The sequence below is a fragment of the Eleginops maclovinus genome, chromosome 15 (assembly GCF_036324505.1).
Source record: "Eleginops maclovinus isolate JMC-PN-2008 ecotype Puerto Natales chromosome 15, JC_Emac_rtc_rv5, whole genome shotgun sequence".
Lineage (NCBI taxonomy): Eukaryota > Metazoa > Chordata > Actinopteri > Perciformes > Eleginopidae > Eleginops > Eleginops maclovinus.
In genome coordinates, this window is record NC_086363.1 from 6,847,872 (window position 1) to 6,862,811 (window position 14,940).

The window sequence follows — 14,940 nt, forward strand, 5'->3', positions numbered from 1 at the left end:
TGTTGGGAAAAAGGATAAATATATCACTAAAAATAAATAGACTGTTTTCAATGAAATCACAATGAAATATTATCTTACCGGGTAGCGACCGTAGACTCTTGCTTTCACTTGTGCTGGGCGCTTAGTCTGCATCTGAAGTGCAACAAGTCCTGCAGATGGAGTGGACATAGAGACAACAAGGCCTTCCTCTGGATTTCCGGTAATCTCCTGATAGACTTCCATGGTCAGGACAGGTAGATTGACCTTTGCTGAATTGGTGATGGAGGTATCCACATTTTCATAGCTTAGGGTGATAGTGCTCTCATGGTTTCCCTCAAACATTAAATGTTTCACAGACAGGACAGAGGTCATTTTAAGTCCACCGACTTTGTTCACGTTGGCGTTGCCCTCAATCTTTCCATTCAGAATCTCAAACTCAGAGGTTGAGGAAGCATCAAACTTGATGACAATGCTGTCCTGGTTAAGGATGCTGGCATCAGTTTGGAGAGAAACCATGGCGGTTTTCATGGTGAGCTCATAGGTCAGACTCCCCATTACTGGAATTCTAATGTTCTGAATTTTGGGCAGGGTGATTTTTGGAAGAGTCAGCTTGCTGAGGGCAGATGGAACATGCAGAGCAGGCATTGTGATAAGACTGGCATCTGGGAGGGGAATGGTGAATGAGGACACCTCAATATTCATCACTGGAACTTTGTATGCAGGAATTGTAATGATTTTGGGCAAATCAATGCGATACTTTTCATACTCTTCCTTGGCTTGTTCATAAGATGACACCAGGACAACCGCAGCCCTATCTTTGTGGATGAGCGCTTTCTTGTGCAGAGTCTTGACATTGTTATTAATGAAATTGATGACTGGCTCCACATTGATGTCAATTGTAATCACCTCAGGGTTCTTCATGTACTTCAGCTTGGAGTTCATGTCAAATGTCTGCTGAGTAGTGGTCAGGAGGTTGCTCAGGCCAGTGTCTTCCCACAGAGAGTAGTCTTCCACTTTTGGTGTTGTCATACCAATAAATGGCACCTCCATTGCTGGAATGGTGATGGGCTCCTTTAGCATATCCAGATTTGCTTCTCCGTGGATCTGGGACATCATGTTGATTTCACTGTCACCATTATCCATGGTGAAGTAATGGGAGTATTTGTACTGATTGAATCGAGCCAGACCTGTCCAGCTAGCCTGCTGCATTTCAGAGTTCAGGGTCAAAGACATGTCATTCTGGAGATCCATCTTTCCAGACAGCTTCAATGGAAGGGTAATCTTGACATTTCCCTTGTTTTTGGTGTCAAACATAAGCTCACTAGGTGTGATCAAAGCGAGTGCAGAGTTTGAGAGAGTTCCTTCAATCTTCCCTGCTAGCTCAACACTGTGAGATGCAGTTAAATCAATTTTCATGTCTCCAGCATTAGCCTGGAACTTGACCTCTGCAACGCTTCCCTTCATGAAAGGTGTTTCTGTCTCAAACTTGGAATTAATAATAATGTTGCGGAAGATGCAGATTTCAGCATCCACATTTTGATTCAGTTTGAAAAAGCTGCTATCTGTTGCTCCAGCGAAAGTCACTTTGGCTGTGTGGAGATCCATGACCACCTCCATGTCACTCTTGTGGGTTATCTCATCTCTGATGTTCTTCTCATTGGCCACATTGCTAATGGTCAGACGGGCAGTTCCACCTTCAATCTGGAAGACGCTCTTTTGATTTATTGTTGCAAAGGAATTCTTGTAGAGGGGCACATTGAGGTCATGGCTGTAGGCCGTCTCGACAGTGGCAGAAACTCCATTTTCCATTGTAAAGGATGCAATGTTGACCAGATCGGCAGAAAAGTCCTTAGTGTTGAAATTTGCAGTAGTTTCAGCAGAAGCTTCAGCTGACAGGCCATAGAGAGTCATTGATCCCCTGTGATCAAATGACAAACATAACTGATCAACTTTAAACTTCTCAGAGAAAGACAGGCGACTCATCTTGGGAGCAGCCAAATGAGCACTGGCATCGATTGTGTAGTCAAGGTTTTGCAAAGTAGATGTTGCCTTTGAGTTAAGGTTGATTTTGAACTCTGGCGTGTCTGATGTAATTGTGGTGTTCTCAAAGTCAGCAGTGGTCTTTAGTTTGAGATGTGGCGTGGTTACTTTCAACTCTCCGTAGAGTTTTCCAAAACAGGGAATCTTGCTCATATCTGCCACTTTCTCTTTCAACTCCACAGTGAATGTGTCATAATCAAACGATCTGATTTTTTGGACCATCCTCATGAAATAGTCTTTCATGTCATCAATCAGCTGTTTGAAGTTAAAGGTATATAGTTCATTCACAAGGTCCTGAACAGGTGCGATAGCCTTTTGGACCAATGGCTTGATGTCAATTGACTTGAGAGCAGCAAATGCAGACTGGATCTTTTCCCTAACCTGATACTGCTTCATAATCTTAACAACCTCATCCATAATGGCCCCAATCATCTTTTCAACCTCATAGCTAGAAAGGATCTCCTCTACTTTGGTGTACAGGACATTGAAGTTGTTAGCGATGTTATGCTTCTTGATCCAAGCCATGATGGCGTCTTTCAATGATTTCAGGACATTCATGACTTTGTCAGTTGGGAATTTGTCTGTGAGGTTGGACATGTAGTTTTCGATTGAGTTGATAAACTTTGTCAGATCTTGGATAAAAAGGTTGAAGTCAAAGTTGTCAATGACCTCCTTGAGTTCGGACACTTTGCTCTGCATTGTGGCACTGATATCATACTTGGTGTTAATGTCTTTCAGCATCTCAATGCTGTGGTCCATCATCCTCATCATTGTGGTCTTTACATTTTCAATAACTGCAGGCAGATGCTCAATGAATGGGATCTGGATGAAGTGACTGTCACTGTTCTTGTCGTATTTCACAAATCCAGAGATGGTGTAATCTTGATTCGCCTCACTGAAGAGGGGGGTTGAAACAGCTCCGGACACCTCAATACCCAATCTCTCTGCATTGTTATAGGCATTAATTTCCTGATCAAAACTGTGCTCATCCACTGAGGATACCATCTTCAGTGTGACACTTTGCTCTCTGAGGCTCAGCATGCTGTTGAACTTGTTGTCCATGTTGGTGTTGATAATGGGTCTGCCATCCAGTTGATGGGTGGTTGAGGCTCTGTACTCAAATGATTGTGTCAGCAGCAGGGGTTCAGCCTTCAGGAGGAATTTGCTGTATACTTCACCGCTCTGCTCACCATAAAGATACACTGCACCATTGGAGTTGAAAATGGCATCAATATTCAGAGTGAAGGGTTCAGCAACAGTTTTGACTGTACTGTCCAAACGAAGAATGGGGGAGTTGAAGTTAGCCACATTGTCGAATTTCACGGTCAGACCTGCAACCTCCATATCAGTGGTATGTGTCATCTGAGCACCCATGATTTTACCATTTGTGTTGCACTTTGCAGAGAGGGTCATGTCGACAAACTTGACTTCATAAGTGTGCTTAAGCTCTTCCTCTGAAAACACTCCCTTCATTGTTCCAGTCAGCTCCAGGTTGTAGGGCTCTGCCTTGAAATGGGCATCATTTACAAAGTTAATCTCCATGATCTTCAGGTCATTTTTCACATTAACTGCAGCAGTAAAACGCTCCATGTTAACTGTGATGTCATGCACGTATGAGTTTCTGTTGTCAAGGAAGTTGTCAGTCTTCGAGGTGAGGGTGAAAGATCCCAGTGAGAGAGACAGTGAGTGGATATTTTCAGTCCTCATTTCGTTGCGAGATCCAACAATTTTGTTGGACATGATCAAGCCATCTTCATTCAGTCTAAGGTTCACTCTGTTCAGGGTGTTGATGTCAAAGAGATCCCCCTTGAGGATGGAATTGAGATACACTTCTTTGCTTGCAAGCTTTCCTTCAACACTGAGCTCTGCCTTGTTATCTTTAATGGCTGCCTTAGTGGTGATAGACACGGTAGCACCAGATGTGTCAACTCCACCATGGAAAACATTCTCGAAGGTCATGGGGCTATACTGAGCAGTCGTTGTACAGCTGGTGGTCAGGCCATTCACGTTCAGGGCCATGGTTGCCTTGTGAGAGGCAAGGCTTGAGAAGATGTTCAGGGATGCATCGGCATTGATCTCCAAGCCGGAGGGGTTCATGGACCCAGTGAGCAAAGAGTAGGCACGGTTCTTTGAGTCATCAGCTTGATTTTCAATCCTGAGGCTGGCCTGTCCATCAGAGGCGGAGAACTCCATCTGGCTACGAACCATGCGCTCATCAGCCTTAGTCACAGAGTTAGACGTGATGGTAAGCTTGACATCTTTGTAGCTAAGGCTCATTTTGGTGGTGTGCTTGATAGGTTCAGTGTTCATGTTGGTGTTAGACTCAATCAGAAGTTCCTCATTTGCATAAGATGCCGTGATCTTGTTGGCAACCTTCATGTTTTCAAAGTTCACCCTCAGTGTACTTTCCAGCTTAGCTTCTTTCTTTGCTGGCTCAACAGAGAAGGTGTGGAGATAAGTGGTGCTGGCAGTCATGGGTCCAACAGTCACACTTCCGTCTGTGTTGATATCTCCAGAGAGCAGGTTGGAATCTAGAGTGACCTGGGTGGTAATAGTCAGAGACGTGTCCAGACCCGCAGGAGAGGTGGCATAGATGTTATACCTTCCTGTTGACAATACACTCTCTGTGACAGCAACGGTTTCAAGCACATTAAAACCGGTGTTCAGGAAAATGCTGTTCAGGGAACCTTCAATGGTGAGTTTCATATTATCTTCTGTTGTGTCAGTGATTGTTGTAGCTCCTTTAGAAAAAAGACAAAACAGTCAAATTATTAAGCACCAAATGTGTTGTTTTTTCTATATAGTTTAACTGAAAATTTAAAATACTATTAATTAAAGCATGAATAAATATAAAATTACCCTCAGTTGAGAAGGAGAGAAGTTTGATTGGACTTTCAGCCATGACGCTGAACTTGGCCATGTAGCTAGGAGTCTCTTCACTGCTGTTGCCGGCAGATGCAGTTGCTTCCCAGTCATAATAGTTGCTGTTGAGCTTGGCAAATGCTTCCATTTTGCCCATCAGAGGCAGGGTGAGATCATATTCAAGAGGGATGGTAAAAGTGGGGATTTGGATCTCCTGTGAGGCAAAATGGATGTCGAGCTGAGGCAAAGAGATGCTTGGAGAGTTGACCACTGAAGGTATCCTTAGCTCCTCAGATGATTTGCCTCCAAGGGGTAGGGGGACAGTGATGGCCAAACGCTCCTGGTTGAACTTATATACGACGTTGCTATCCCTGGTGAAATGATTAGAGAGGAGCATTTCTTATTATGTAACTGTTACATGAGTCAGAACTGTAAATAAAATGATTTTTCTAGTATACCAATTATGCCTTATGTTGCTAATTTGCATCATAGCTTCAAATTAACAATCTCCACTTAATCTAGAATCTGATTGATAGCAAAAACACAAACACATGTTTTTGTCAATAAGGGGTTTAACAGACATTTCACTTTCAAGTACATTTTTACAAACAAATATTAATTTATAGTATTGAATGTGGTGTTTACTTACAGATTCATGAATAGATTTTCAGGCATGGAGGGGATGGAGGGCATTTCCACACTTGCAATCTTGTTCCTCAGAGTCTCAACATAGGGAACATCAGCTGAGATCTTGTTCATCCAGTTATCACTGGCCTGATAAAAAAAAAAAGGAACAGTTTTCATGCTTTAGTCTGGAAGAACTAGAACTGAGTCAAGGTCTGCTAAAATTGCTGTAATTATTATACTCTTTTCACCTCGAGTGCCTTGTTGAAGACATGACGCACTTTCATGTCGGTCTTGACAACCTGCTGGTCCATGACATCCTCTGCAAGCTGCCCAAGCCAGGCTTGGACGGCTTCAGTGTAAGGCACCAGGATCTTAGTATCTGCATTCATGTTGGATGTGAGCTGAACCTCAGCCTGGTCATCACCTGAGATACAAAGCATTTCACATTTAAATTTGAGACATTGTTTTGTTAACATCTATCTTTATAGACATTTTTATATATAGTTTTCAAACAGACATACCATATTTGAATGTGACTGCCTGGATGGAGGAGGTCTCTGGGAGCTTGACATCACTCTTGATCTCAAAGGTGAGTACATCAGCATTGCTCATGGTAGCAGTGATAGCGGCGTCAGTCTTCAGTGAGGGGACCAACAACTGAACTTGCAGCATGCCATCAGTCATGGCCTGAAGCCTGTGATTATTAAAAAAAATTAATCATTCAGTTAATAACAGTATATAAAAACATGCATTTGCTGTTGTTGACATGTGAGTGTTACAGTGCCAAGCTGTAAGTCATATTTAAATGTAGGTGTGTAAAAAAGTATTTTAGCTTGGTTGACTCACTTGGCACGGCCAATCAGAGACAGCTGGGGTACATTCTTGCTGGAGATCTCGAGGACAATGGATTTGCCTTCGGCACTGCTGCCAGTCATTCCAATCTTAACGCCGGCCTCAACATCAAAGTCAGGTACCTCGATCTGGGTGGTGAAGACATTCTTGTTCCTGTTGTACTTCATGGTGGCTGTGGCCTCGGTTGGCTGAGAACCTAAAGCAAGCAAAATTATAACTTCACTGCTAATGTAACCCTATAAAATGAATAAGGATGTTAGAATGCCACACAAAATAACTTCTTTTTTTTTTTCAAAGAAAATGCTCATACCCTCAGCTCTCAGCGCCAATTTCAGGGAATCAATTTTCTGGCTACTGTCCTCTCCTTCGCTGAGGAGATCGTAGGCGATGGTGGCTGTGTACTCAGAGACCTCTTCAGAGGGCTTGATGTCCAAAGCAAACCTAAGGTGATAAAAACAAAGTTTAGGTCTCTCTCTCAAGTAAGTCTTTAATGAAGTTGCACTGTGTGTCTCGAGGTAATTGTGTATTAGACTTCTGACTGACTGCTTCTACTAAACAGTATATATGTTCTTACTAAATGGTGAACCAGTACATTATAGAGGAGATATTAAAATGATATTGAAATTGACAAAGTAATCCCAGATTTTTGAATGAACAACTTACTTAGTCTCTCCATTCAGGGGGAAGTAAGGAGCAGCAGTCTTATCACCAGTGGTGGCACGGATTGTTTCGGTGCAGTATTTGACTCCAGAGAAGAGAGGTCTGCAGCTTGATTCACCCTCTGTGTGGGGGATCACTGAAGACTGGCCAGCACCCACAATCATCACTTTATTGCTATTTCAAAGAAAGAACAACAAAATCAGTCTCCATTTTCCAATATTGCTGTTAAAAAATGCAGTAATAAATACTGCTATTTACTTCTAAAACACCTTTAATTGAATTGAATTGAATTGATTAAATATAACATTAATTAATTAATTGTTTCTGTTACCTGACGCTCAAAACCCTTGTGGTGGTCTGTGGGGCGGGGATGGAAAGCTTGACCTGGCCATGCTCCATGGTAATCTTGGCATTGAGTGAGCTTTCATGGTAGATGTTGGTGTGCATCTCAACAGCGGACACAACAAATTCAGGGACATGGACTCCCATCTGAGTCACAAACTCAACTCCAATAGAGGGCTTGAACAACAGCTCCTGCTGTTAAATAAACAACATGTCACATCGATTTAATAAATTACAGGCATGAAATAATGTAAAATGAAACTGCTAATATATATATATAATAGAACAACAATTGTTATTGTAATATATAACATACAACATATTTAAGGAAGAACATCAATAAAGAGTAGGTTTAAAAAGTACCATGTTTGGAGCCATGCGAATGCCTCCCTTTGCTCCAGGAGTGAAGGTGCCAGACAGAGCGAATGTCAGAGGCATGCCAGATGCTGTTGGCATGATGAATTTGTTGTCCATAAAGATGTAATGGGCAAAGAGCTCATTGTCAGTGTTGGACATCAGTTTAGCCATAACCTGATACAAAAAAGAAAGATAGTAAACATGAATTCTCTCTTGGTGTGCAAAAATACTATATTAAGTGAACAATATATATAACAGTATAGAACAGTACCTGGGAAGGGATGATCCTCAGGAAAGTCTCTGCATACATTTTTGCGTTATCAGCAATAAACCTCAGTTCACTGCCCTTGATGTAGCCAATCTCAGCTCCCATAATCTTCAGGTAGGCCATGGCCTCTGGGGACTCTTGAGTCTGCAGATCCTTTACCAGCTTGTTGAAGTTGCGAACAATTTCTCTCACAAGATTTTCGGGAACCTGAGGAAAAAGTTGTATTAGTTGTGGTCAGTAAAAATAAAAGCATAACTCAAAATCATACCGTTAAACTGGAATTAAAACACAAGATTTACCTTGCGCCCCTCTCCCATGGGAGATACCCATTTATCCATTTCCTGTTTCATCTTTGGTGGCACCTTCTCCAAAGTCCAGTACATAACCTTGCCCATTGTGTCAGGGAAGAAACCGTTCTTTCCAAACAAAGCATCGATGGTTGGCTCAAGGCCCTTTCCTTCCATGCCAATCTATAAAAAACAAAAAATCAAAGATGAGTTCAAAAACAGCGTTGGTTTAGTGTGTCGAAGTCTGAGTCTTGGAAGAATAATTGGTAAACTGAAAAAAAGTCCAACAGACCAATTAATAATAAAACACCTATTATATAGCTTTCAGTCAGTAAAACAAAAAAATTGAAACAGCAATATATTGATCATTCCTATGACCTACAGTATTACATACCTCCCAAAGATCCATGTCAAAACCAAAAACGTTCAGGGTAGTTTCCAGCAGCACTTCTCTTGGCAACTGGCTACTGGGATCGAAGACCATGTTGCCCTTAATGGCGGCCTGCATGTTCTCATTTGCCATGCCCAGCTTGTAGTTGCGAGACTTTGTGCTGTAGTCACTGTGTGTGGCGACTTCAGTGTCCTGCAGGGCATCAATGAACTTCTGTCCAAGCCTGGAGAAATAAGGAAACAGAATAAAAAATATCAGCTGAATTTAGGAAGTTTGGTTGTTAAATCAGGACAGTATTTCCATTAAATAAAGCATATATAGTTAGTTACTAAGGTGTTCCATCCTTACATCATGGTCTCTGGATCAGTGGAAGAAATGATGTTGTAGATGTGGGAGGATATAAAGGACTTGATCTGCATGTTCTGCTCTTGGTTAAGCAGCTTCTTCACAATCTCGATGTCACTATCCTGGGGATTTCTCATCAGGATCAGGTAAGCTGCCAGGCGCTTCTGCACAGCACCCTTGGGGTACTGGCAGACCCTCTGGAGGTTAGAGCGCACCTGGATAGAAAAACAACAGTGTTATTCATTGTGGAATCTCGATAAAACTATAACATTGGGACTTAAGTAACAGTTACTCTGTGGAGGGGGGCGTTAGTTACCTCATCAGTTGGAGACATAAGTCTGAAAGCCTGGATGGCGGCAAGCTGCACAGACAGAGTTGTTGCAGGCTGTCTCATGCACTTTAGCAGGGTGTTCTTTATTGCAGGGTCAGCTGCCTCCATTGCATCTCCCATATTACCAACAACCTGTATGGGATAGCATAGACGGTAAGGAAAAAACTTCAAACTGGATTGTGCTATTTTAAGTTATACGTTTTAAAGCGGCCTGTCTGTACAATACTGGTACATACCCTCAAGGTCAGGAAGGTCAGATCTTTCTCCCCAGCGCAGTCTGCGCCCAGGAGGGAGGACATAAACTCAGAGACAGCAGAGATCTCGGGGGTGACACCTTCAATCCTGTACAGTCTAAAACAAAGTTTGCCATTAATTTACAACAGAAACCAGAAACTCACTGCTACAGAATTGAACAAGACTTCCTTCAGATTAAAAACAAAAACAAATAAAGGTTTACTTACTTCCTGACTGCATTGCTCAGAGCATACATGATGGGTTTGCTCTGCTTGTACTGAGCCATTGCCAGCATGTCCTTCACCATGAGAGGGGAGGGGTTGTGAAGAAGTCCCAGGGCGTAGACGCTTGCATCAACCTCAAGAGCAGCTTCAATGAAGGTCCTGAGAACCTTCAGCATGGCGCTGGTGCACTCTGGGGTGCCGCACTGAACCAAAGCTTGCCATGTCAGAGGTTCGGACATGTCCATCATCTCAACAGTAGCAGATCCGAGTACATCGACCTTCAGGCCACGCAGCTCAGACACTAGCTTGTGGAAGAGGCTGGCACGTTCCTCACCCTCATTGGTCTGTGACAGGGTGTTCAGCTGCTGCATGGTGGCAATGACAGCATCCTTGGTCTGCACGGGGGACTTCTCGTCAGCAATATCCATTGCCAGGTCCACAGACTTGTTCTCATCTGTACAGAGATATCAGAAAAGAAAATGTGAGAAAATGCATGCAACAAAGGTAACGCATTTAAAGCACTGAGCATTTCTGAATTTATTTTTGTTTTAACACTCACCGCGTTCAAAGATTCTGTCGTTGATCTTGGCAGTCTCTCTCAGAGTCACAGTCTGCTTGACCAGGGTAGAAATTCCATATTCATTCCTGTTTTGCAGAAGATGAGACAAATTCAATAAATTAGTCTTAAATAGGAAATTATTTCACTTCATTTTACATACCAAAAGTACTCTTTCTAGGTGTGTTTTTTAGTATCAGGCTGTTAACCTCCCATCAAACAAGGTTTGGAAAATAACCTGCCCCCCTTAGTTCACTTTCTCAGTTTCACTTCATTCCTGGATACCAATGGGATCATGATTAAGTTGTTTGATCCCATAAACACTAGTCAAGCTGATATTGCTGTTTGAGATTACTTAAAAAAGAATAATGTCTGTCCGAAGTCATTTAACACATAAAAAGTAGGGAAAATGATATTTACTTTACAATAAATTTTCCCCTTCTATTCATTGAGCCTTCTATTTACCAATGTGTAGCCTCTGTTTAAAGCATATATTAGTTAGGAAATTCCCTAAACTATGCACAAGAAAGGATACAAACATTTCACAAGTTAGCTGTTGTTCACATGTTGTTAGCATTGCCCTCATCCCACAGAAATAGGTCACGTTTGATACTGAATAAGATTCTCCTCTATTATTTACTGCATTCTTTATTGTTCTGACTTACTGGTGGGAAAGAGGCAGGAAGATGTGTTTCTCTCTGCAGGTTCCACTGGTCATGTGCTTCTTCTGGTTGTCAAACTTGTAGTTGCAAGTCTGGGTGCTGCTAATCATTTTGGACAGAGGGAAGTTCTGGTGGTGCAGAGACACATACATTTTTTTGTTAGATTCTCAAGAGCAGACTGCTGGAAAATAATTAAGAAAATAGCATCCTGAAGATTTATTTAATGACTATATTTTCAACTTCACATCTGTAGTGAGTAGTGTTTATTTTAACTTAAGTGGATTTATATCATGAAACTGTTACTTAATCTCTTACCATGCCTGTGATGAGAGCCAGAGGACTGGTGACCTGCCTGTGGGCAAAGAAAAAGTCACATTGGGTCAGATCCCTGCTGACAGTCACATCGGTGGCGATATCCTCTGCGGCGTTGATGCTGAAGTCGGTGGGGCACGATCCATGAATGGTTGCCTAAGAAATGAAGAGAGGCATTATCAATACTGAGGATGTTGAAAACAATTCAAAAACACAAAGTTTCTTGTTTGTCATTGAATCTGATTATCAATTGATCTGAAAGATTGCCCCCCATTATGAGAGCAGGTGATGCCCATAGAAAGATAAACTTATCTAGGACTTTGCCCTGCAGCTGAAGAGTGTCACTGTGAGAACATGATGTTACATGAGGTTTTATCACCTGTGACAGGCACCGCTTATCTACTCATTATGCAATTTCTTTATCTTAGCATGAGGCTACAACATGATCAGGATCAAGCTCTACCCTGTCCTGAATTGATTGGAAACTGCTGTCAATACTGACAAAACAAAAATAAAGCAGTAAAACCGTGAGAGGAGCTACCATTTGTTTGTTCTTCTCCTCATCCATTACTGGCACGATGAGAGCAGAGACGATTCCTCTCTTGATGTTCAGGATGTTGACAGGCTCGTCATCTTCGGGGTACAGTTGAACACGGAGGTGTCCTTCAACTGCAATCTTCAAAGCGTTCCTGTTGACGTTGACACATAATCATTGACAATCTGCCATTCAGCCTCTCCTTTTCTTTTGTTTACCTATATCTAGCCACTTTTCTGATTATACAGCCCCCAGATTAAGAGCTAAATGACACAGATGAGTTTACCATTTTAGCTGGAAACATAACAACTTACTTGGCCATAGCAGACGCGAAAGCCTCATTTCCATCGGCAGGGCGATACACTGCGTTTCCTTCTGCGTCCACGCCAGAGATCTCACTCAGGGAGCACTCTGTTGTGCGGAGGATGAAGCTACAGGTCTGGGGCACTTCGACTTCAACCTGTGCAGCAGATTAAACATTTTGTCAGGACTACTGTTTCTACTTTAGAGTCACAGCAAGCAGTAATGATCGTGAATGTGAGACATACTTTGCAGGAGACTTTGGGGCCGCTCTTGTTGTCGGTGGCTCCGGTCACGCCGTTAAAGGTCTCAGCTTCATAGTCGTACACAAAACGGCGGAAGTTCTTGAATCGTTTGGCCACTGAAATGTTTTCAAAACATCTGTTAGTTCTCTGTTAGGTTAATGTTTAATACACTAAAAATCTCTTTGACATTTCTATAGGAGATATACAGATTTGATATGCCTTTAAATGATTGAAAACCAAGAATATATGACTAATGGTTATGTGAGGTTATCAATAGGATTCAAAGAGGCAAATCACTTTCTTTGTTTTGAATTTTCTAAGTTAAACCACATCTTATATTAATGAATTAAACAATGTTAAGATTGAAAAAGAAACTCACATGGGCAAACTGGAGATTGTTCTTCAACACTTTCCGCATCTTGCTCTGGAAAGGATGAAAAAGAAATTGTTTATGACATTAAAAAAAAACTTCAACAAAGGTTCAACTGAGGACACTCGAATGGTTTGGTATATTTGAAAACTTTACTACACATTTATTATTTATATTCATGCTCCAAACATTGCATTTAGCTTGTTGTTAAATTTAAAAAAGAAATGAATCAAATTCAAGCTGAGTACATAACAGGCTTTGAAATATTGTCATAGAAAAAAACAGCAACATCCTTAAGGATATGACCCTGTTAAAAGCACCATTGTATCTTTTTATTCCACACAAGCCTCCAATACATGTTTCTCTCAGTAGACTAACATTAATCATTTAAAACCGTATCCTTAAATTCTTTTAGCTTTAAAATATAAACACAATACTTACGGGCTAATGCGTATGTTCCCAGCAGGAGCAAAAGGCAGAGCTTGGTACTCCCCATGTTGGGCTAGTAAAGCTCCTTAGTTAGCCTTAACGTAGAGAGTCTTCCTCTTTCTGTGAAGACTAATTATTGTGCTCTGGTCCCTTGGCTTTTATAGTTCTCCAATCTCACTGATGTGATTACCAGGACTTGCAAATGTGTTGCCCTAGTTCCAAAGTTTGAGCAGTCCGTGTGGCAGGCCAAAGGTTAGCACTGGGTGGGGGTGTGCTATGTGATTACATTACCTCTTCAGCTTTTGCTTTATTGTTGGGGGTTGTTTTTCTTTAAATATTAGGCTGAAAGTAGCTTATTTTTCATGGACAAATTAACACATTAATGTTCGTCATATGTCTTTACCGCAAAAAAACTTGTGTAATCAGTGCAATGTCATGTAATAGCTCATATATTCCGAACAACTTGAATGGCTTGTCTGAAGTGCTCAAAGGGCAGTTCACAAACAAACTAATGTTAGCAAAGTAAGGGGATTACCTTTTTTATATTTGTATTTCAGTTGTGTCTGCTATTCAGTTTTTCTTATTTGATGTTCCAAAACCATTGTCTTTATGTCAATGAATTGTTATAGTTTTTTCTATATCTGTAATAACAATAATCCGTAAGTCTTTACTGATTTTTAACAGAAAGGTTACACTAATGTTCACAAATACATGAAGGCATGAAGTGAGCCTTTGTCCCTTGAGGGCTGAACAACATGATTCATATTCACACAGAATCGAAACCTGAGTCACCTGCTGCTTTTTACAGCACTTGGAGTTTTAGCAGCACATTAGCGAATGTCTTAAAGCTGAAGCTTTTTTTTTATCCTGTAAGATCTTTTTGTAGGCCGTTTGATGCCATGCTGACTATCAGATTTTAAATATTAAAGCATTATAAGTATGGCTGTATAAGATTAAATGAAAATGGCTATATTACATTTAGGTGTCTAAAATGTTTTATTTATACCTAATAATTGCTGTATCTAGTTTACTTCTGCAACATTTTCTGACTAAGTTTGCAGGACAAAGTAATGTTGTATTTTTATAGTGTGGTATTAGTACTTCTGCTAAAGCAGGAGATACATGATACGAATACAACAAAAAATACACTAACATCTCTATATATCAGTATTCTTCATAACTTTGATCGGATTAGAATTTGGCTGAAACTACATTAACTTCTTTCTCGGGCTCAGGCTTTGTCATATCTGTTCAAAGGTAGGCCTCCAGTATGCTGAGACACTCAGGCACACATTCTTCTGTTAAACTTTGCTGATCAAGAGACTGATGTTTTTACATTGTTGGTTAACCTTTTTCCTGCTAAGAGTGATATGTGACAGCTGTCTGAACTCAAGATAAGTCAATCTGGCAGAAGAATAAAAAGCCTCTTGTGAAATTTCACAAGAGTCAGAACAACACTGAGTACAGTGATAACAGTATGTACAAAAGATCTTACTGGGCCTCGAGCAAAGGGCAATAATTAATGCAAAGAAAATGTGGGATGAAAAAAGAAAATTCAAAATCTGTTCCCAAATGATTTTATTTGGGGTTGTTGTTGTGTACTACACACCTTTTCATCAATAAATTAATCGTTTTGTAAAAATAACACAACAATACAATATGGGAGTCAATCTAAAACATTTAAATTAAGAGGAAATTAAATTAAAATCTTATTAAATCATTGGCCACCCCT

The 14,940-nt window shown here is 41.0% G+C and overlaps 1 pseudogene; it reads right to left on the reverse strand.

Moving 5' to 3' along the window:
- Window positions 1-13,412, reverse strand: part of LOC134877214 (apolipoprotein B-100-like) — a 34,109-nt pseudogene extending 20,697 nt beyond the window's left edge.
- Window positions 13,413-14,940: the final 1,528 nt, after the last annotated feature.